The sequence below is a fragment of the Echeneis naucrates genome, chromosome 5, assembly GCF_900963305.1.
Source record: "Echeneis naucrates chromosome 5, fEcheNa1.1, whole genome shotgun sequence".
In the NCBI taxonomy this organism is placed as follows: Eukaryota; Metazoa; Chordata; class Actinopteri; order Carangiformes; family Echeneidae; genus Echeneis; species Echeneis naucrates.
This window is the reverse complement of record NC_042515.1, coordinates 23040324-23063888: the sequence shown is the minus strand read 5'-3', so window position 1 is coordinate 23063888 and position 23565 is coordinate 23040324. Positions and strand designations below refer to the sequence as shown.

The 23565-nt window shown below is 40.5% G+C and overlaps 1 protein-coding gene across 1 annotated transcript in view; it reads right to left on the bottom strand.

Moving 5' to 3' along the window:
* Positions 1-19047, bottom strand: part of cdk18 (cyclin dependent kinase 18) — a 46465-nt gene extending 27418 nt beyond the window's left edge. The window contains exon 1 of the mRNA XM_029502093.1: positions 18798-19047. The gene's annotated coding sequence lies outside the window, so the exon portion shown is untranslated. The remainder of the gene's footprint in view (positions 1-18797) is intronic.
* Between the last annotated feature and the right edge of the window lie 4518 nt (positions 19048-23565).

Genomic DNA, 23565 nt, shown 5'->3' with positions numbered 1-23565 from the left:
GATCTCAGTCTGAACACCAGACAGAAGACAGAGATGCCCGAATAAAATGGGGGACTACATGACTCTCCCAGTGATAGTCTGGGATTTGAATCAGGGAGCAGAGTGGATGCTGACATTAACATCTCCAAGACAAAGGACTTTCTTCACAGAATTCAGCATGGCAACTAGGGATGACTATGTGTGGGCAGTTGGTTTTAAATCTCTCAACTTTGGGGACATACACTACCAGTCAAAAGTTTGGCAACTATAGACCTCCTCCAATTAAAGCTGAGATTTGCCATTTCAATTTGTTTTCCAAATTAAATATAAGAAAAATGTAATTAAAGATGAGCAGATGTCCATATAATTTCTGAGCCGTATAGAGGCTTAAAATTTGCACAAAGCTCTGGGATCTTTGAACAAGAGAAGTGTGGGTGGCAGCCAAAATGAACACTAAGTGGAGGCGAGGAGGTAACTATGGTAGACTTAAGTAATCCCCAGCTCCGTGAAGAGAAAGTGAAGCCTTCTAATTCCAAACAGGCGAGGGTCTTTAGAAAACAAACTAATTCTGCATGTGAGTCTCAGGATGGGAGAGAATCATTGCTCTTAGCAGCACAACAGAGTAAAGTCGGTGCTAATAGGGTGGCAATTAATTAAAAAAAAAAGAAAAGAAAAGTGGAATGCTTACCTTTTCATGCTGTCATAATACCTTTGTTAGCAGTTAAAGCAGCAACTGAAGCTAAGCTTACATTTGTGGAGCTGGATGCCCCTGGCAGCAGCAGGTTAGCGCCAAATTCATGGTTTAAACTATTTCGATTCTACCTGATTCTACTTTAAAAGTTGGTTGTGGAAGCGTGCTGAGAAAATGCAAAGCTGTGCAATGATTTATAAAGCAACAAATCATAGCTCAATCAAAAGCCCTTCACATAGAGTGGGAGGGCCCAAGACAACAATGCAAGCAAAACTTAGGGGTGTGTGGAGTAGTGTACTAGTAAATATTAGCAGGTTACAGCAAGTACAGCTGTGGTCAGAAGTTTATATTACCTATCACAGGAATGAATGCCATTAATTCTGGGCTTTTAATGATTTATTTGAACAGTCCTTTTTTCAGGGTCAAATGATTAAAGAATGTGCATCATAAACAAAAATTGGGTGCGCACCTTTTAATTTATTTTGGATTTTCTCTAATCAACGCAGGGTCAAAATTATACGTACAGGTTAAAACACATACATATACTCACCTGAATCTTTAAATAAGGGGTGCTGAAGGTTGTAAAATGTCTTAACTTGACCTGGCTGAGCCCTATTAACTTCTCTTTGGTGATCATGATTGACTGCAGCTGGTAGTTTCTCTTTGCCAGCATAAAAAGGATTTGTTGGACAGCACTCATCAGACTGACCAAAACTCAGAAAAAAATAGGAAAGTCCAAGGAACACAGTGAAAATCTAAGGAGAAGTATAGATAGGCACAAGTTAGGAAAGCCTTTTATAGCCTTTTCTTAACAAGTGCAGATTACAAGATCATCAGTTCAAACAGTTGTTATTTGGATGCGTCACCACTTTGCAAATGTCTGGAAGTAGACCCAAACTGTCATCCTCAGATGATAGGAAATTGGTTAGGATGTTCAGGAACAACCAGAACCACCAAGGATCAAGCCTGCCATGAACTAGAAACCGCTGGAACACCAGTGTCACTGTCCACAGTGAAAAAACTTTACATTGAGAGGGTTCTGACAAAGAAAGCTATTTAAATTAACTGACAATTCTGCCAGGAAGAGGGGTCAAAATATCCAGCCAGAAGCTTGTAGGCTGACCCTTTGTGGATTAGGGAAAATCCAAAATAAATGAAAACAACCCAAATTTAGTTTTAAAAATCATTGACATTGTGTATTCTGCCCTTAATCATTATTTTTGCACCTTAGTTTGCAGTTTATCTCTGGTCTCTTATGTAATTTTTAATTTCAGCTGTTAGTTTATTAACCATTACTTTGTTAGTTTGTGGGCGTTTTGTTTTGAACGTAGGATCCTTGTTTTCAGTAAAAAAGGGCATTAGTAACGAAAGGCGTGAAAAGGAAACCTCCAGCATGTTGTGCCCCACCTGTCATGTCTCTATTCCCCATCAGTGGGACGCACCCTGCACTTTGAGAACCGCAGCTCTCTGGGGTTAGGGGGGTTCGCTGGCCAATCAAAAGTACTTTTGGCAGTGAAGGCAGGTACCCATTATTAGCTGCTGATGATTATAATCATCAAAATGAAAAGAAATAAATACTTCAAATGTGTCAATCTGTGTGTAATGAATCAATATAATATAAGATAACTGCACTTTTTAATGACATTCTCCTATATTGAGATGCATCTGTATCTGTTACAATGCAGGTGCTGCCAGCTCTGTCTTTCTTCCTGATTTATTTTGGCAGAAAATATCACTCAAATGTCACCATCTCCACTTTCCTCTACTGAAGTAGGCTAGCATAAAAAAATGACTTGCAATGCAACGAATGCAATGAACGTAACGCGAGCTGAGTGTGCGTATAAAGTCAGGACTTTGCAGATTCTCAACTAAAACTACAACTGCACACATTTTGGTCAGACACTGAAAAGCAAGTTTCCATTGAATCTCAATATCAGCTGAAATAAATGGCTGCTTTTAATCTATTATTTTACATTCGAAAACGCCATGTGTACCTCAAGTTATCAAAAAGAAAGACATCTTCACTGATTATTGGTTGGCCCACAGGCTTTAGTTGTATAATTCCAACTCTTGAGTCCTGTGTTACTCTGAACATCATTTGTTGGGATCAAATGAACTTCATTTGACTATAGAGGCTCTGAAACTGTGATCAGGGAATATTACAATGGCATTTAAATGGTTAACAAAACAACAATAAAGAAATAAAAAGGGTTTAACATTTAACAAGGCTAAAGAAAAATGCACAAAGTGAATTGTTTATGATGAATCTTCAGCTTTGGAATACAAAAGCTTTTAATAGTACGAATGAATCAAGCTGCAGGAAATTGCTTGTTGTAAATTTTGCATTCATGATGAAAAGCATAAGTGAGATGATCACAATCTCAGAGCACATTCTCTGGTCATATGTACTGATCCCATGTGCGGGAAGTCGAAGGTTTGTGGTTACAATACATTTCTATATCTGGCTCCTGTGATCCAGCTGATAACTGCTGCTTGTGTTTCTGGTGTTTTTATCTTTTCCCTCTCATGTCTACCCCGATTGCTCTTGAGATACACCTGGCCTGCGAAGGACGGGTTTGAAAAGTTCTGCTGTCAGCATCAGAAGTGGCAGAAAGTCTCTTAACTAAAGTGGATTGCATCCTATCCTCTTCATCCAAACAAAAAAACTGTGGTAGATTAGCCACAGAACACAAGACACTGTATTAGTTTAATTAAAAGATGTTATCTTAGAAAACCCATGTGCAGATCAAAATATTTGTCATTTGTGTTTACAGAGTGCATGACCATGGCTGAACACAGACAGAAACAGCCCTGAATCAGTCCATGGATGAGATCCTGGCAAGATGAAGATGAAGGAATGAAAGATAAGGGTCATGTTGTCATGGTTCATATCTTGGCTCGTTGTTTTGTTTTGCCTGTCCTGTTGTTCTCTTGCTCCTGCTTCCCCTGCCCCTCCTCCCTGAGTTTTTCCCCAATGGGTGTTTCTGCTCTCCTCCTCCTGCGGCTGAAGAGGCACACCTGCCCATTAACCGCCAATCAGCCCACTATATATATCCTCCTTGGACGTCTCTTCAGCCAGAGTGTCCTGTCTGTTTGGTGAGCACTCAGACTTATTCCATTTATTCCCAGTTCCCTTGTGACTTTTTTGTGTTTTGGGATTGTGGTTTTCTTTGTTTTGTCCAGGTTATGCAGTGTGCCTCAGTCAACTTCACCTCTGCCTTGCCCATGGTTCCTTGTATGATTGTGTTTAGCCTCCCTTTTGGGTATCTCTTTCTGTTGTACCTTGTGTGTGTGTGTGTGTGTGTGTGTGTGTGTGTTTTTTTTTTTTTTTTTTTTAAGAAAGTTGAACTCAGTCTTGTGTGTGTTTTGTGTTGATCTCTAACCATGTGCTCTGAAAAGAGAGAGGACTATATGTCCCTCCAAAAGCCTGAGCCGGAGTAGTCGACTTTTTGGAAAGGGTGCCACACCAAGCTGTGAATCTGAGTTCAGAATGAAAACTCAGTGCGGCCATTGGCTGAAACCAGGCACTCTCAGCAGGGGTCATCAGACGTCACTCAGGTAATAAAGGCGCCGCAGCAACCCTCCTTATGCTTTTTTTTTTTTTTTCTTTTCCCCCTCCCAGTTCACCGGTTAAAGCAGAGCTCTACACCAAGCATTCTCCATGACTTGGCTGCAGAAGGGACCTCAAACATTTGACTTCCACCACCTTAAAGCCTAGGTCACAGTCTTCAACATGACACGAGCAGATTTTTTTTTTTTCTTTTTTCTTCTCCTGACCTGATATAGACTGCTGATCTTGTGTTCTGTGAAGACAGGTGTTCCAACTTTATTGAAGACTTAAAGTACACCATCTTCCCCGCTGCTGCCGAGGAACTCATCACATCGTCCCGCCAGAAGAGCGAGGCACGGGCCCCTCAACCCCCCCCCCCCCCTCCCCCCAGCTTGTATTTGTGAAACTTGATGTAAGTGTTGCTACTAGTTTTTCTTTTTGTTGTTCACTGTGATCAACTAAGTCAATCATCACTAGTGGCGATGAAACTAGTGACCAATAGCAGACCAGGTAGACTTCAGTCACCTGGTGTCACTACAGTGATACTGTAATTATTAACTGACGATCTTGTCTCTTTTTTTCACCCTCTTTCCAAGCCACACACCTCACAGAGATTAAAGCTGCCTTTGGGTGTGGTTGTGTGATCTTCAATCTGTTACAGAGGTTGCCTCAGTAACATGTAAAGCTCAAGGGCCTCTCCTCTTTTTTCTGTTCACACCATTCATATGTCACAGCGAGTCGCCATTTTGACTCTGGCACGTGTATAGTTTATGTCACTCTGCCAGCCTCTTGGCTCGAGAGTGGTCAGTTACGTGACCCTGTTGCCATTCTTCCTCTCTATTCCCTGAAACTTCCACACACCACCATTCTGATTTCTGGTGCTGTTGCTACAGCTGTTGCTAGTGTGTGTTGCCCGTTGGAGTTAGTAACCAGTGTTTTGCTTTGATTGCATTATATTAAGTGATATTTTAAATTATTGCTATGAATAATCCTGCTCTGTCATTTGTAATTACTGTGGTTATTCAATTGTGACCGCTGCTTGATTCATAAGTCAGTGCTCAAGCCCATCCTTCTGAGACTGTACTCCGGTTTTGCCGACTTGGTTATCAGTCCCTGGAGACAGGGTGGTGCCCTGAGGTTTACAGCTTTGCAGTAAATATTTTTTTTTTTAGAATTTCCTTTTAATTGCCCCTACCAGTGCACAATACTTGCATATTGTCACCATTGGCTTTTGTTGTACTTTGATTGTAAAAGACCTGGTTTTACCTAATCTGTTTCTGCATTGGGGTTCAGTTTTGGGTGACACATGGATTTCAACATGTAAGAGCTGCACTAACATGTTTCAAATGTAAATACGGGAGAATGACCACATACGGATTCCTTGACAGCAGGCTGTAAGAATCTAGGGCTCTTACAGAATTCCAAAATGACTTCTTTTCAACATATTTGACAAATGAGAGAAGAGAAATGCTTAAATTTCAGTAATGCTGTCTACAGATATTCCTTCCTGTTTAAAGTTCAGAGCTGATTGGGAACGTTGTTTACCAGACCTGTAAATCATGGTAGGAAATGATGGAGGTAGACTGATGACAACTGAAAGAACAATGTTACTTATTCTGCATTTCACAGCACCAAGCGCAGATTTGTAAAACTTTGATCTACAGGAGTAATACAGTGATTGGTGATTGGAGCAAATGACTTCAGCCTGTAATGAGGGGGCCAAGATGGCATTGTAGAGGAAGTGCCAGACATCAATAAGCTCTGGTGCTAAACCAAAAAAGAATCTGAGTGATGACAAACAAAATGAAAATTCTGTTGTTGGCAGCATCATTGACCCAAACGTTGTTCCAGCAATGCTCACAGCATGCATGTCAATGATAAAGTTGACGTTTTTGATTATTAACCATCAAACAACCCAAATATGAGGACTAGGAACTCAAATCAGACAGAGCCTGGCATGGAGACCACCGCAGAATAAATTTGGAGAAACAGCTGAGCTAAAGTTTGGAACACAAAACAAATATATAGGCCCAGATAATCCTGAGAGAAAGAACCTGAGAGTTATAGCTAAAAGCCTGAGCACACACAATGTTTCCTGGCACCAAAGCCTGATCCCAAGAGTCAAACCAGTCATTATGAGGTTTCCCACCTTCACCAACAAACATTATGAATGTGGGCTGCTATCTTGGTGCAGATATGGTCCAGTACTCGGAAAAGAATTGTGTTCTTCAATGATAGCTCAGGAGCCAGTCATTTTTGTCTATACGTTCTATAAAGTCAGATGTCCTTTGTTATATTTCATAAATTATTTACTAATGAAATATCAGTTTTTGGAATAATTTAGCATGAATGTGTGCACATACAGTAAAACATTTCAGTAACAGTCAATCATTCACATTCCCCTTCTTGCCAACTGCTGATTTTGGGTCACCATTTCACTTAAAAGTACATGTCTTTGGAATGTTGGGGGAAGCCTGAATACCCTGGGAATCAAACCCACATTTCCCTGCAGTGGGATGATGGTGCTAACAACTGTGCCAGTCTATTAATTTTGGATTTAAATATTTATTGATTTAGAACTGGCACTGAAAGCAATGGTCCCTAATGGTTGATCGTAGTACCCATTTTTAAAAGCAGATTTTTTTCTGGTGTGGACTTTTGGTTTGAAACAACCAATCCTCTGATGTCCAGATGTGCGTGTGGCCTTTTGTAGCTTGTTAATAACTGAGCTTTTCTGATGTCTGATGAGGTGCTCAGACAATAACAAAACAGTTGGATGAATTTAAGGCAACGGATCCGCTCACATCTAGTCCTGCTGCTAGTGTCAGTGCATTTTGTTCTCTGTCAAATCTTTTGCCATCACTGTACCTCTAACCCTGTAACCCTTGCTCAGGCAGCCAGAATTAGTCATCTGGCAGAGTATTACACAGTATTTATTTTCACACAGCGTTCACACTTCCTCCCCTCTTGTTCTTACTTCTTCACCTGTTTTCTCTTCCTGTCTCGATTGAATTAGAATCTCAAGTGTGTCTGTTCTTAACAGGGTGCAGGCTAAACGCATCACCCCCTACTCTGATTGGGGTTCTCTATTATTCACTCCACTACCACATTTGTCCTCTTGAACAAGTTAATTGCATGGGTCATCAGTGAGAAAGTTGGTGATGGCAAAGACAGTTTGTGTGTGTATGTGCACACACAAGGCGTGACAAGCTTCACTTATTTTTTCAACAACAGACTTCTGTTTGGATAGCGGTACACTTTCAGGCTTTGGATATTTGCAGCCAATCTGTAGTATCAGGCCTGAGCCTCACAGCCCCACTGTCAAAAGGAGGAAGTAGTTGAGTGACATTTTGTGACAACGTATGGACTCAACCTCACAAATATGTCAGCTCCAAGTGATGCCAAAGAATTTCAGCTTGTCCAAGGCAGGGATCTTTCGAGACGAAATCACTATGGCACGCACACTGATCTTCAGTTTGTCTTCCTCAGCTGGTCTGCCCATCTCGCCCATCTTTGATACATTCTTCAGATACATTTCAATTGGCAACCCCTTCACATATAGTCAAAATATTAAGATGTGAGTTTTAAATAGTACAGATGGCGTCAGAATAATTTTGTATGTGTTTCATGTGAAATGAAAAAAAAAAAAACCTCCCAGGACTAAATTAAGAAAATGTGCTAATTTGAGGCAGCTGGGCTGTGACCAGGATTAGTTCCTTTTTGACAGTTAATCTTAGACAAAAGCAAAAATTCAAAATCATCTCGTATTTGGCAAACTAAAAGTTACGTCTGACAAATTGGTGTTGATTTCATGGAGGATGAATGGGATACAAACACTTGCAGAACACATGCAGAAAAATAAACAAGAGCATATTACTTTATCCGATTTCTTTTTTTCTCCAAAAACGCATATTTCTGAGCTCAAGTGAATCAACGACTATTTGAGTCTTACCAACTGCCCACACACACACACACACAATCTGAGCTCAAGTCAGCAGTGGCACAGTGTTGTGACATGCGAGCACAGGCTTGCTGATAACCATGTAGGAGGCAGGAGAGGAAAGGAGGAGCTGGTCTGAGGAAGGCTCAGCATATGTTGGTGGTCCAGTGACCTTAAGTGGATGTACACTCCCCTCATGCCCACTCATTCAGAATGGGGCCAGATGGAAAAGACGCAGGGTTTTTTTAGATGGGCTTTTATTTTCTACAGGTCAGTGGGCACAGTCATCAGGAAATCTGATACACATTTCACAATCCATCTAAGGCATTCGGCACAGGCATGGAGATACACAATTCTGACTGTCACACTCAGCCCACACTCACTCACAATCTCCCCCACCTGATCTCCCTAGTTGAAGTTCCTCTCCACTCATCAGCCAGCCAGTATTTTAACGGTCCACATCTTCACAGACACTGCCAGATTGTCACTGTGTCATTAACTACTCTCCGGCACTCTTTTCCAGACTGGATTCCTGATATCGACTCTGCCTGCCCCTGACCACGTCTCCTCGTCTCTGTCCTGGTAGCCTGACCTGCCTTCTGCCCCTAATCATTTCCCCTTGTCTCTGCTCTTGAAATTTGACCTGCCCCTGGCTGTGAGTTCTGCCTGTGTGTCTCCTGGTTCTGGTCATTGCGGCTCTCCTGGGGGAATTACCTGCTACCTCTTTGGAGACTCTGTTCCTACTGCTTCCTCTGCCAGTTTACCTTGTGCCCGAGTGGTATTATCACTACTATCACTACTAGAAAATTCAGTCACACATGTGACAGACTCATTCAGGGGGATGGATTCACATGTGCACAAGCTCAGACACAAAACCTCAGGCAAACATTGTCTTTCAATTTAGTTTCTTCCTTTAGCCAAGTTTGCTGAGATGGAATGAAGGACCCTCAGAGGCCACTGAAAAGAATTCCTGGCACAGAGTCAGGGCAGCCCATTAGCCAGCTAACAGGGAGCTCATAGCTTTGACCACTGTGTTTGTCCTGTGAAACCTGTGTTGGCTGCTTCCTATTCCTGACAGCCGGACAGGCTGCCAGAAAAAAAAACAAAAACGCTGTGATTTCTGGAAGTGTCAGGAGGGAGGGGGCAACAGCAAAGGATGCAGAAAGAACCTTTGATCTACTTTTTGGAGTTATGGCATTTCAGAGAGGATGAGGTACAGAATGAAGGTCAAAGAGAAGACAAAGGATTTGTATCATTCTTAATACAATTTCATATCTTCTCAGTGTGTGTGAGAGTGTGAGCGGGAGAGGCAAGAGAAGCACACGAACACTAATGTGTCATTGGTGTATCTTTGTGATCGGTCATATGCTCTAAAACTGACCTTGGGCCTGGGGTTACATTACTGTGTGCTCCAATAGTTCATATAGATAGAAACAACACATTTGCCTCTACAACAAACACACAGACAGATTTGCTTTTGCAACACACACATGACAACAGATTTGCTTCTACAACAAACACATACATTTTCCCTGAAGGAGATGAGTGGTGGTGACAGCGCTGCTTCACAAAACCAGAGTGGTTAGAAGAGAGTAACTGTTAAACTGGTGTGTTTGTCTGCAGTGCAGCTAATCCAATTTTAGCTGCAATTATCCACAAATAACATTCATATACATGAAATGCTTTGAAATATTACAAACCAACCAGTATAATTAAAGTGACAATACCATTCTCATTTAATTATATATTTGAGCTTAGCTTAGGTAGGTGCTAATAGATAGTCTGGCTTTTTTCCATGGTGATTCCATTCAATTAGTCTGGTGTGGACTACAGAAGCAGAATAACAAAAATACAACATAAACCATATTCCAGACATTGTCTTACTCCTTATCTCAGAGAAAAGAAGCTGTATAGTGTGTTTTTTTAAATGATAAATGGAAAAATTCTCTGCATTGATAGTTTTGGACACAATCTTTAAACCTACAGTTGATGGCTCAGGTAAAAAAAATGCTACTGTTTGGTGTTGGGCACGTAGTTCTCCCATGGAAACAAGACTGTTGTTGTGAATATGGATCACAGTCACTTTAAAGCAAATTGCACAGGAAAATTCCACAAACTAAAGAGCTTGAGAATCATATCTGTGATTAGTCCATACTAGGTATTCCATAGAGATGGCTCAGATCACAGTCAGATAATATTCACATGAATAGTAAACAAAGGTTGAGTTGTTTCAATAGTCAGATTGCTGCCTTAAACAATATTGTGTGAGTTAAGGGGTTTTTTATAGATAGCCAATATTAATACTTCTTTTTACTTTTGACTGTGACAACCTGCTTCACTCACGACACTGTTTAGGACAGAGTTTTAAGTTATGTTCAGTTTGTGACAAGGGCTCATTCATTCATTCATCTTCTATCACTTGGGTGCTGGAGCCCGTCCCAGCTCACACTGGGTGAGGGTGGGGTCACCCTGGACAGACCACCAGTCCATCACAGGGCCAACACACAGAGACGGATAAACAACCACTCACACTCAGACCGAAGGACACAGTGAGAGGAAACCCTCGCAGGCGCGGGGAGAACATGCAAACTCTGCACAGAAAGGCCCCAGGCCGGGCACCAAACCTGTGACCTTCTTATTGTGGGGCAACAGCGCTAACCCTGTGACAAGGGTGATTGTTTTAAAAAGAGATCCTTCCCCAGAGAATGAGATCCCCGTTTCTCTCTGCTGTAACGTGGAGAGAAAAGTAAAGCCTCAACAGTGAATCAACCTTGACATTGTGTTTCAGTTAAATTATATGCAATGGCACAAAAGGCTTGTAGTTAGAAATAATGGCACTTGTCCTTGTTGTCTTTGAGCCTCAGACATAAAAATGGCCATTTGTTTCCTTCCATCCCATCTTTAGTTGGGCCTCACTCGACAATAATTCCTGTCTCATTTGTTGTTATATAGCTGTACATTACACTCACATTTCTCTGACTGACATGCCTTTTCACCTTTTCTTTTATTGTCCTTGACTCCTCATCCAGCTCACCCCTTCCCAGAGATTTTGTCAGTCTCCTTTAAGAGAAGTGCTCAGAAGGTAAGCGTGACTAAAATGTGTTGACAGCAACAATAAATCCCTCTGTCTTTCCCTGTCTTCCATTAACATGTCACCCTCTGCCTTTGCATGAACAGTAGACCCACTGTACCCAGAGGCTCAGTGGATAACAACACCACTGATTTCAGCATCAGACTGGCCCATTGTATCACAGGTCACCTCTGTTTGTGCAACAGGCCACTCTCATTATTGTATTTGTTTTGTTTAGACATTCATCCAGCATTACTTCATAAGAACCCGGAACAATGCCCTATCATTTTTTTACTCAACCAGAGCTGAGGCCTTTATTGAACTGAAAACAGCATCCAGAGACCTGATCAAATCAAATGTATTTTAAGTTACATGGCACTTTACACATAGGGTAAATCTAGACCAAACTTTATGGAGCCTCGACTGGATGGGTTGAGAGAAGGAGAGATGGGGGGGACTCTGTAGAGGGATGCAGAGAGGACAAGAACAAGAGGAGAGAAGACGCCATGGAAAATACAATCAAAACATACAGAAACACAGTGATTGATGCAACCTGGTAGTTCTAAATGTGAACTAGTAAATATTAACAGCAGGGGAGAAGAAGGTCACAATGGGAAGTGAGTAGTCGTGTGGAATGATAACTAAAGGTAACTCTTTCAGCAGCTGAGCTGTACTGAGCAGGAACATGGAGGTTGGTTCCACAGAAGAGGAGCCTGATAGCTGAAAGATCTGCCTGCTGATTTACTCTCTGAGACTTTAGGAGGAAAAAGAAAACCTCCATCCAGAGAGTGAAGGGATCTCCTGGGACAATAAGGAACGGAGCTCTCTGAGATATGATGGAGTTTGGTAATTAAGAGTTGAATTTTACCAGCAGCCAATGAAGAGAAGCTATCACAGGAGAGATGTGATAATATTTGTTCAGCAGCGTTCTGAATCATCTGAAGGCTTTTCAGAGAATTGTTGGGACATCCTGATAGTAATGAATTACAGTAGTCCAGTCTAGAGGTAACAAATGCTACTGTACGGTGGGAAGCCGCAGCTCCAACTCATAACTCTGACCTCCATATCTATCAACCTCCTGCATTTATGGCATGTACCATTATCACTAAATGATCCAAAGTAAATAAATGAAAATACTGTAGCCACATCAAAGCAACAAATTCTTCAGTATTTATGGTAATGCATCCAGTAGTTGGTATTCATTTATAGTTCAAGAAAGTTGGTTTTATACTATTCTCAAAAGGAAAACATGCAAGCCTAGCTCTCTGCTAATTCTGACAGCTCATTACTTCATGATGCTGACTCGCTCAGTGCTGTGAAAACTGGAGTTTACAGTCTGGTTAAGAAACAGACACCCCTTTTGCCAGTGACAGTACCAGCACCATGGGCAGTTGCCAAGCGAATCACTGTGCAGGCTGCATGAAGAAAGAAAACCCAACAACTTGTTGGACCATTTGAATGCTCTCTATTTAGAGCGACAAACACTAAAAATACATGTTATGCTTTTATTTCATATGAATTTCCAATGTTAAAAAATCGAGAACACTGAGGATGCAACCATATTTACTCTTCCTCCTGGAAAATTTTGAATCAGGCCTTGTGCCCTGCCCAAGCATCTTTGGGCATTGTTAAATAAAATGCATTATTATTGCTATTATGTAGACGCTGTCAGTCTGAATCTATTTTATGAGACATTGCTTCACTGCAAACTGGAAACGTTGGTGTTGACTGATTTATTTAACACATCATATGTCTTGTATCATATAAAACTCAATTAGCATAAATGAGGAGCTTAAAGGCATCTATGTAGCGTAAAACTTTGGTAGTGTTTGTTAGACGCACTAGACCTCCTGCTGTCTTAACCTTAGCCTGAGTTTTTCTGTTGACATTTGAAGCTATCTTAAAGATGAAAATTGTCAAGAGAGGACAGGGCGAAGCTCCACAATGAAGCATGAAACAGGGCAGGTTGCTTCATTTTCAGGCAGTCATATGTTTACAGTGCAGGCAATTTAATAATTTAACAGAAATGAAGAAAAGGCAGTTGACTGTTTGATACTTCCTGTCTCTAAGGCCACAAATACCTGGACTGAACTGACACACAGAGACTAAATGGCAACTGACAACAGAGGCCAGTAAGGATGACGATGGTGGTCCTGAGCTGAGAGGGATAAACAGCCATGAAGGGGAGCATGGGGGGAAATTTTCTTTGGAGGAGGGAGCAATGACACAGATGCTTATCATTGTCACACAGGTTCAGTGTAATGTCGGACTTGTTGACTGAAAGCATGAAATTACCTCCACAAGGGTAAAGGGCACATGGTAAAATTAGACTGGGGGACTGGGGAAATATTAAGTTCAGCCAGAACTTTCAAAAGTATTTACAAAAACCTTGTCCATGTCTATGTTTGTGGGCTAAACTAGGGCATGTTTTGGTTTAAACAGTCAAGCTGTATGTGTATTACTCTTGATGATATCGGTACCATCTGACAACCATGTACAGTATTCCCAAGTTGGAGACTATTTCCCTTAATAAGAAGCACTTTTCTTTATAATACTTAACTGACTGTAACATTGACTTTTCTGGCAAACTAAGACTACAAAGCTGACGAGTTCAGTCAAAGTATCTCTCTTTGTTTTTGTTTGTTTTGTTGTCATTCAAATGTAAATTTGTCTGTTATTGTCAGGTTTTTGTTGAAATTATGACTCACTTTTCCATGTCTCTGATTTTTCAGTGGTTTTGGCTAGTCACAAGTTTTGATTTTGAAGTTATAGCAATTCACCCAGTAAAAAGTGAACCACCACAATATGAATGGAAACCCAGAATAACTTTCAGTGCCGTACCATCCTTTAAGGTACATAGGCCAAGACAATGACAATCGTCCATGTGTCCATTTCCAAGTGTACCATTTTCTTCAGCTTAATGTAAAACAAGCTTCAACATTCAACAACAACGACAAAGGTGAGATTTCTATTCAGCCGTGATTTAAAAAGAATCCCTTTTTATGTAATAGGAGAAAAGATTCCAAAGGTGAAAAGGGTACAGGTGTTTTGAGCCTTTCCCTTTGTCACATCATTAGTCCAGTGATTTGACTTTTGCCTTGTGGCGCGACATCTGACAGAAGCAGCTCTGACTCACAGTTTACCTTACATCACTTGCGCAAAAAGAATGATACATTTCCCCAGGTAGCATCTGCCTGTGTTAGTGTGAGCCAGCATCTAATAATCCATCACAGCTGCAGCTCTAAGCTAACAATTTTGGAGAAAGAGACCTCCAAGTACGCAGAACACCTAAAGATTTCTAGGCGTGAATACACACATGAGCACCCTTCTGCCCGAATCCTGGAGTTCAGGGTACCCAACCAATGAGTTTTTCTCAGCCAGACAGTGCTTGGTGCACAGTGCCTCTGTTTGTCCAGTGTTTCCTGAAAAGAACACATTTCTACATATTTTTGGCTGTCTCAGGTAGATTGGATCATTTTAAATTAGCAGGATAGCTTGGCTGTGAATGCATCACCCACCCACTTGAGGAGCTTTGAAAGTGTTTTGTGTGTGAGTGAGGAAATCGTGCCCAGCAACACATAAGGCCCCTATAGGGTTTTTTTTAGTGATTTAATGTGACCCTGGCAGCAGCAGTGGAGCAGGAGTGAATGTGTGGCTGCTGCTCTTGCACTCAAAGACCCCATGTGTCCAGGTTCTGGTACTATAGTTCTGAAACCTGATGCTGTCATATATTCAATGTACCATTTATTGTGATTTATTGCTATATTTTAGTTGTATCATTTCAAGTGGAAATATATTTTGCCCTGTCTGTATAAACGACTGAGAGATGGAGTTAAAAGCTTCAAATTTAGGTAACGCTGTGACACAATGTCATGGTAAGATCATATCAACACAACTCTTTTAGGTTATTTTGAATCTGAGTTTAAATTTGAATCTAGCAAATGTGATATTAATATATTAAACACTATGACTACCTAATAATGACATTTCTACTTAATGACACCAGAGTCTGGGCCTCTTCTTGTGCTATGAAGCAATATTTATAATAGATGAGTCTGCAACTTTTTCACACATCAGCAGTTGTTTGCCATAACAGACAAAGAAGCACTGCAGTGTATCAACAGATGCATTAGACATGTTAATGATGCGCTATTAAGGATCTTTTTTGCAAATATTTTATGAGAAAATAAATGTTTTAACACGTTGATTTCCAGTAATAGTCATGGAATACTTTCCCTTTCTTATTCTGATGGTTTTGGTTGAGTTGTGTGTGCGTGGCTATTGGCACCTGCAGCTGCAACTGTTACTTAATCAGTGTGTATTGTGCTACCTTTATCGCTTTACTATGGGTTTATTCCAGGATATATCTAACTATGTATTGACATATAAACACGTAGAGTACTAAAAAATGTTATTACATGTTTGTTTTGTTGTTATTAAACTGTATAGTAGAACACAGTACCAGGAACAAAGAGTCCTACGATACAACTGGCAATTTTGTATGTTGATATCTCAAAATGGAAACAAGAAGTGGGAAAACTGCTTTACATAGAAATTCTATCTGAGTAAGCTGAAAACAGCACAGTCGCATTTATCCACACTATAATCTCTTCACACAAAAACACAAATGCTATAACTGGACCTGGGCCCACAGAGTCTGAGGTTGGAGATGATGGTTTATTTTCATAGGAGATGCTTGCTTGCTGAAGCATTTAACCTTTTTGTGTTTCAACACATTGGCCAGAAAATTGGCTGCTGAAATGCAAACTGCCCTCCGTTTGGTGTGTTTAACCAAATATTTGCATGTGTTTGCTCATGTGTGAGTGGTGTTTAGCGCTGGTGCCAGGGCTATTGTTGAATATGCTCGGGTGTATCTTCACATTGTTATGGCTGAGTGAGACTGGGGTTATGCGATGAATCAGGGACTCAGTAATCAGGTGCTTATATAAACATTACTATTGTGCCAACTGCAGAATGCTAAGGTAGAAATATCACTAACATACTGTAGACTCCTGATTAAAGAAATGTTTTCCAACTCATAGCGCTGTTAAAAAACATGACTATTATCATCATGTGTGGCAGCACACGAAGGTGTCCTAATGTTAAGATTTGGATGCAAAACTGAATGAACATAAAATTTTGGAAAAAAAGATGATATCCATGCTGTAAGGTAGTTTCCATTTGTCTTGTGCGTTCATCATATGTACAAAGTCATTACACTGCCACGCTTGCCAATCTCAGTGACAATTTACTTTTTTATACTATTCCAGATTTTTCATATTTGCACAATTCTTTTTGATATGGCCTCTAATTTTCACCAATGCCCATATTCTTTCCAAGCAACAATTCACCTTGTGTTGAGTATATCATTGTGGCACAGCATGTATTTAATTTGTGTGTGTACACAGTGGAAGAGCTTCTCTTGATAACAGATTTCACACATTGGGTCACTGAAGTTGGATGGAAGCAGACAAAAGCTTTCTTTATTTTCGCCAGTAACAGTAACTTTGCTACCTGAACGTCATTGCCAAGTTGTTTCCACTGTGTACACTAAATAGCTAAATAACAAGCTAGCTGGCTAATTGATTGGAAGATTATTTAGTTACCATGCTTGTTATATGGTCATTTGGCTCAGTATCGTCGACCCCACGAGTTGAATATGTTGTCTTCAGCTCACCCATTTCAGAAAAAACCAAAGTTAGTCTTAACCAATACCATTACCTTGTGCAAAAAGACTAAAGTCAAAGGTCCAGGTCTTAGGAAACGAGTTAGCTTTATTATTAGGTGATGATCCATAAAGTATGCAGCATTTGGAAAAAAAAATCTTGTTTTGCAATGTAAAGCAAGTGCAGACAGTTTTATAAGCACACTACAAGAACACACACAAAAAAAAAAAATGGGTAAAAAACAAAACAGAACAATTTATATGCTCTCATCTATTCACAAAGATGAAAGAACTGAGGAGATAAGGTCAAACCAAAAAAAAAAAAAACCACAAACCTCAGACAACTAGGTTTATGTTCCTTGGTTTCAAAGCTTCAAAGCCATATGAAGCTGCTGTAAACATTAACCCAATGTCTGGTGGATTCGGCCACACACAGTGTGAATCATATATTGGTCTTTTTCTGACATCCATTAAAACAAAATTCTTGACTAATGATATAGTCCTCTGAAGCCATGGAGATGATGCTAGATTAGCACTGAAAGCATTTGGATGGATTGGAAAACCTTAAAAACTCATTAGAATTGTAATGTAAGACGTTTCTAGACTTCACCAGTGCATTACACCTCTATCCATTTCCAATTCAGTGACACTAACATTAGACAGTTATTTCCGTGATGACACTGCAGCAGCCTGAACTCTGCATGATTCAACAACATATGCCAATGACATAGAAAAGGGAACTAGTTTGGCGTATATACACAGCGAGCACACACACACACACACACACACACACACACAAAACAGACACCCAATTACACATGCAGGCCCTCATGGGTAAACAATCCTGTGTGTACAGTTGTTATGGATAGGCTTCTGTGTATATGAAGGGCCCTTCTTACATTACCACTATCCTCGTGTTACTTTACATTTGAGAATTATGCATGAGGCTCATTTCAGACTGGAGAGGTGTACTGTGTGCTAATATTCTTATAGATGTGATGGATAAAAAAACAGAAGAATTACCTACTTTTAAGACTTCAATGTCTCATCTCTCTTTATACTACGCTGTAAATGGAAATAATAAGACATTTTGTAAATGACCTTTCCATTAGAAGTTTCTATTGGCTGGATATTTGCAGACACTGGCGTGTATCCTCAAAAGTTAATTTCATAAAGACACATAAAGAACACCATTGAGATCCTCAAAGGAAAGCAAAGTACCGTAATTTCCAGATTATAAACTGCTACTTTTTTCACATGCTTTGAACCCTGCAGCTTAAACAACTATGCGGCTAATTTATGGATTTTTGGTGATGAGCTTCATGCCGCCAATACATTTAGCGTCACATCAGACCAATGAAATTACCCAACAGGTCACAGTGGACCAATGAAATAGTTCGAATTAAATTAAACGCACCCACGCTAAATTCTTCAGATCAGTCATTTATTTTACGCTTCATGCACACACCCTTATCATGGAAAACACACGAAGCAATGCATATGATGCAGCTTTCAAGTTAAAGTCAATTGATTTGGTGAAAAGGTGAAATATTTCTGTGTAACATAATTCCTGCCATATGCCATTTCCTCCCATATTTCAGACACCTGCGGCTTATAAACAAGTGCGGCCTACATATGTACAAAACAGTTTTTCTCTTTAGATTTAGCAGGTGCAGCTTATATTCAGGTGCACTCTATAGCCCGGAAATTACGGTAACAACTGATGTGGACAGGAAGGCTTGTTGAGCTAATAAAGAATCCTGAGAGAGAAATAATGTACACTTTTCCTCCTCATATCAGCAACGTGCACCTGTCTGTCTCAGCCTCCCCTGACCCCTGCTGTAAGGTTGCTGTGTCTTCATAGAAACTGTGATGGGATGTGGTTGCAGCAGAGTTACTTACAGAGATGCAGAGGTCATCCACACACACAGGAGAGTGAGGTGGGGAGGTGGGGGAGAGCAGACTCCGGCCTCTGTGCTCAGGTTTCCCTCGCCTTACCCAGGTGTCACTCACACAGAGATAAATCCACAGGACGCAGGCAGACTCTATCACAGTGATGGACAGCTCAGACCAGAGATAAGGAGAACGGACCAACCTGCCCAGCCTTTGAGCCACCCTCTGTCCTAAAACTAAACACAAGGACAGGGACACATTGGAGACAGCTCCGTAAGCGAGAAACTGCTGCTCAGATGAGTTTTATAACCAGACTGCAGCTCCTCCCTCACCAATCTCTGACTTTGGCCCTCCTCTGTTGGTATGGCAACGGCCAATCACCACTTAGCATAACACAAGCCTCCTCCTTTTTGTCCTCCTCCGCCCCCTCCTCTTCAGTCAGCCTCTGGTGTTGACAGGAAAGCCACACACCAGTAAGAGCCATGAAGGCATGTGTGTATGTGAAAGAATATAAAGAAATGTGTTTATACATGTACTATTTGTGTGTGTGTGTGTGTGTGTGTAAATGTCTGCAAGTGTCCTAATTATCCTAGGTTTGCATATATATGTGAAGCCTACATGTGTTAATGTGGGTGTATAAATGCACACAAACATAGATACAAACACATACAAGATTTTGTATGTGTAGTTTATGTGTGCAAACTTGCATGTGTGCGTTTGAGAATGGAAATTGCACAGTACTAGTTCCAGTGTGCTTGTGGTTTGGGGTGTGTATGTTTTGTGTTTGTTTTATTAACAATGCAGCATTCGTCCATCAGCTGCATATACGCTGTTCAGCTGTGAAACAAGTGTTTCTGTGGGTCATTCCATTAGCACAACAGAGTACCAATTAAATAACAAATAGACCAGCTGCTGATAGCAAGAAATGCAGATAAGGAGCAGGTAATGCCTGTCCTTCAAAGTGGATGTCCTAAATGCACCTGAAGGTCCTGGAATTCAGGTACATTTAGAGGAGTATCATTGTGACTCTCAAATCTGGTGCAAGGTCGACCTAACAACTCCCAGACCAGACATGTGATCTCCAAGTCTGCAGTCAGGTTGGTGTGCAGCCTGGCTTCTTACAACAGGCATTTAAGCTCTTAACTATAGTACACATCACAATTCATTATCTGATCTCATGTCATGTTGCAAAGTACAGAGCGACACAGTGTTTTGATTACAACGCAGACATCTAACTATAACTATTTCATAAATTAAATCTGGAACAGTTGACATACACTCATGCACCACTGAGGAAGAATCCTTTAAAGCCTATTTGGATTCCTTCATTTTTCATCTAGCGATGCGATTAGATTGAGATCTCAACCCAGCAAACAGCTGGAATGCTGTTGATGTGTTGATGTTTGTTGGAAACAGTAAATGACATACTGTATATTCAAGGCCCCTGTCATTTCATCTGCTGCCATCATATGGTCATACTGTATGGTCTAAATGTCCCTTTGTACTGCACTTTGGTTTATAACCCATTACCTCAGTGCAACTTATCAAATGTTTGCACATTAACACGCTAATTTAACCCAGCACAACATGCTACCATTATAATGGTGAGCATATTAGCATACTGATGTGAGCATTTAGTACACGTGCTGCCCTGCAATTCCGCTGCCATGGCTTCATACCCTGTATTTTACATATGAAATTATAAAGGTTTTTTTTTTTTTTTTGTATGTTTTTTTGTTTTATTTGAGGGAAAAAAAACTCCCAGATAGCGTCTAACCCCAACTCACCTGTCTGACCCACACAGACCAAGAGAACTGAATGAGGGTAAAGGGGCTACCAAATTCTCTCCATTAGATTCTATTTACAGACTTTAAATAGGCTGGGCTAAACATAAAACCATTGCAAATGGTCATATAATATGTGTTTGACAAATTGATGATTTATGGTAGCAGAGAGAGAACAATAGGGCACAGTAGGTAATTCAGGCCCCCTTGTGGTTTACAACTGCACACACACACACACACACACACACACACACACACACACACACATTAAAAAGAAAACTGTGTTGACTTATTTGAGAGCGTGAGAGTTAAGCTCATTCATGTTCTGTAAAATCTGGAGAGACTGGCCTTTTGAATCCTGTTACATGAGGAATCGTCACTTGCACTCATCCGTGGTGCCTGTGGGATTTTATCAGTCCTCCCAGGTCTATAACAACATTTATGATCTGCTAAATATTCAACATACTAGATTTTTGGTCAGTGCTAGATATTTTTCACAATGAAAATCAACATTTAGATCAATGCCAGCGGTGGAAAGAATCTGAATGCTTTTAGTCCAGTTCTGTGTTTAACCAAAACTTTGAAGGGAAATTTATACCATACTAAAATTCAGAGGGAAATATTATCTTTTTTCTCCGTTGCATTTTCAGACAATGCAATGCAATGTAATGCAATGCAACTGATGACTTGAATGATAAAGATTAAAAGAATTCACAGCACTGACAGAAAAAGTAAGTCAACTTTTGGCTTTAATAACTAGTTGAACCAATTACCTCAAACAAGAGCTCCCGTTTGCTGATTATGAGATTTTACAAAACTTTCAAGGAGGAATTTTGGTATATTCTTCTCACAAAGCTGCCTCACTTCAGAGATATAGTTACAGCAGAACTGATGGTCTCAAACACATTAAGGCAAGGAATTTGACAAATTCAATCTTGACCAGGCACACCTTTTAAAATCCATTCCAGGTGACAACTTCATGAAGCTGAATGAGAGAATGCCAAGAGTGTGCAAAGCACACTCATCACACAGTCATCAAAGCAAAAGGTGGCTGTATTGAAGAATCAATACATGTTATAAAACATGATCTAAAACGTAGAAAAGAAAAGAAAAAGCATCAAATGACAGGTACTTTAGATGTCCCCATCATCCCTTTGCAAATGGCGAGTGGAATTGTGGGGTTCTGAGCTTTTGTTCAGATCTGATAAAAGTAATAGCTCTTCATAATCTGGGTCGGCAAAATATTGGAAATGTTTTCATCACTATTGTGTATTGTTACCATGGTTGCTTGTCATCTCTCCAGATTCAAGAAACTTTTTTTTTTTTCTTTTCAGGTGTATTTGCTGCTACCCTTTCACAAGTCAATGATTTTTTTCTCTTTTTAATGGTGTTTTTTTTTTTTTTTCATTACGAGTAACACAGCCTGTAGTAAATGGGCCTGTCAGTAGGGGCTGGCAGCTTTGTGCTGTGTTAATCAGATTTGCAGCTTTCTTGGGAGCAAACAACCAGACTGCTGTGTATCTTGTTTGTTCATGTTAGAGCTGGTTGCCTCAATCTGCTTGCCTGTCAGCGTAGAAAATGGTGTGGCAGTTTAATTCTGCCTTTCTTATAAAGCTGCCTGTCAAATCTTCCCCCAGGACTCCCAATTCATAAAACTTTACAGTTGACACTTCACTTTCTTTTTTTGTCTATATTTGTCCTCATAGTTTGATACCACAAGGTGTGCCAACTTTTTATGCGATTGATGCACTTATAGTCTTGCAGCTAAATATTTTATTATTTCAGTGCATGTGTGTGACCATCAACAGCCCTCCCTGGAAGCTAGTGTGTTGATCTTTATTCAGCGGAATGACCTTTGTGTGGCAGGGAGGGCAATGCTACACCTCAGTGAATACAGGGGGGAATAAAGGACAGAGAAGGTGTGGAAGGATGGGCAGGGGAAGGGAAGCAGGTGGGTCGGGAGCCGAGTCAAAGATAGGATACATAGTGATGAAAGAGCAGCTCAGCCCATTTTAGACAGGATTCATCAATTCTTCATGATGTGACCCAACACGAGCTGGCATGTGACATGGGGGCATTCCCTAAAGATGAGTGAGACCATCACCAGGGTCCAGAGTCAGGTCAGGGGCCCAGGCTCCCCAGGTCGGCCACCCTGTGTACAGGAGCACGAGAGGCACCAGTGGTGGGTGTTTAAGACACCTTAAAAGAATTAATAAGAAAACATTACGTTTCACCAGTTTCTGACTGGGGATCGTACAATGACTGATCACTCTGTAATCTATGTGTTGGCTCCTGAAAAATTATACATAAAATGAAATTCACTGATTGTAGACAAACTGTGAAAAGCTATATCAATGAAACCAACCCTCTGTGTAACATGCAAACAGAAAACAGTGGAAATAATGTCTACAAAATGTAGAAACCTCGGATTGTCTCAGTCTCAGTGAAATCACTTTGCTCATTACAGCAGATCCAGCTAATTAGTGCTTTCTGCAAAATGAGACATGGCCTGAGGACATTTACTGAGAGATACAGCAGGTAAACTACATCCTAATGTGAGGGAATAGCACGCCTCTAATACGCTGTGGAAAGTACATATGACCATTGTTTTCTGCCCTTCATTCCCCTCATTCACTACAGAACATTGAACCAAATTTTCAACATTGTGCAATATACTGTTTATAAAGTTATGAACCTGCTAATTCTGTGTTTTGCAAAATAGTATTGAGGTTTATCACTATGTTGTGTATTTATCGACACACAGACCTGGGTAATAGCTGGCTAATAGAGAGGTACATTAAAGAATCAGTCAATTAACAAAACAACTTAAACATGCATGCAAATACAGACTAGTGGATTGAACCGAACTACCAGAATTGAAGAAACAGCTGGAGAATTTTAAAGGAAATATCTTTTGTGAAATTATAGATTGACAGAGCGAAAGATAGATTGACAGATGGACATGTATAGAGAAGAGAATAGACAGCTGGACA